Genomic DNA, 1,246 nt, shown 5'->3' on the forward strand with positions numbered 1-1,246 from the left:
GGCGAACGCCTGGGAAAATGGATGGGCCTTGAGCAGCTGGGACAAAGGCAGTACATCTTGCTCATTAAGAGAACTGTGATCTCTAAGGTTGACAGTTTATTGCCCTCAAATCTTTTGAGTAAGATCCAGCAGCATGCCGCTGCAGCATTGTCTTGGCCTCTGGGCCTGTGAAAACCAGCCTGTCCGTGCATCGGGAGAGCACAGCAGGCCGTGTCCAGCAGCGGGAGCCTCACGCAGCCTGCCGCAGCAGCGCACAGCTCACCAGCAGGGTGGGCGGGTTCGTTTTGCTCCAAGCTTCATCAGCATTTCTTATTTTTTGATTATTAGACAATAGCCTTATTTCTTTTTTTTTATTAAGACTTTTTTTTTTTTTTTTTGGCAGAACCGGGGATTGAACTCAGGGCCTTGTGCTTGCCAGAGAAGCGCTTATTCCACTGAGCCATCTCCCTGGCCTAATAGCCTTATTTCTGAAGTAAGATGGAATCTTACTGAAGTAAAATGGAATCAAAATTTTTTGATTTGCATTTCTCTAATGAACACAGATCCTGGTCATTTTTTCGTGCACTTCTTGACCTTTCGTATTTCTTCTGAGAAGTGTCTATCTACTTCACTTGCTCATTTTTTAATCAGAATTTTTATTTTGGAAGGTCTAATTTTTGAGTTCTTTATATATTCTAGATATTATTGCTATGTCTAAGGAATACTTGCAAACATTTTTTTTTCCATTTTGTAGTTTGTCTCTTCACTCTGTTGTTGGTTTGTAGTTTGTCTCTTCACTCTGTTGTTGGTTTCCTTCTCTATGAAGAATCTTCTAAATTTTGATAAAATTCAGTTTGTTGCCTCTTCTTGTTATTTCTTGTGTGACTGAGGCTCTGTTCAGAATGTTCTTGTATATGCTTATGTATTCAAGAGTTTAAACTATTTTATCTTCAGCAGATTGTGTTTCCTTTTGATATCTAGATCTTTGATCCAATTTCATTTGATTTTAGTACATGGTGATAGATGAGTCTAGATTTAATCTTTTGCATGTGGATAGCCGTTCTCCCAGCATCATTGGTTAAAAAGGCTATCTCTACTCCAGTGTTGGTTCTCAGTTGATTTGCAAAAGATCAGAGAGCCTAGCGTTATTTCTGCATCTTCACTTCTACTCCACGGAGCTGCATGTCTGTTTTTGTTCCTGCATCATGATGTTTTTTCACTGTAGTTTTGTAATATAACTTGAAGTCTAGGACTTTGTTTTTATTTA

This window comes from Octodon degus, unplaced genomic scaffold (genome assembly GCF_000260255.1).
Source record: "Octodon degus isolate 3935 unplaced genomic scaffold, OctDeg1.0 scaffold00152, whole genome shotgun sequence".
In the NCBI taxonomy this organism is placed as follows: domain Eukaryota; kingdom Metazoa; phylum Chordata; class Mammalia; order Rodentia; family Octodontidae; genus Octodon; species Octodon degus.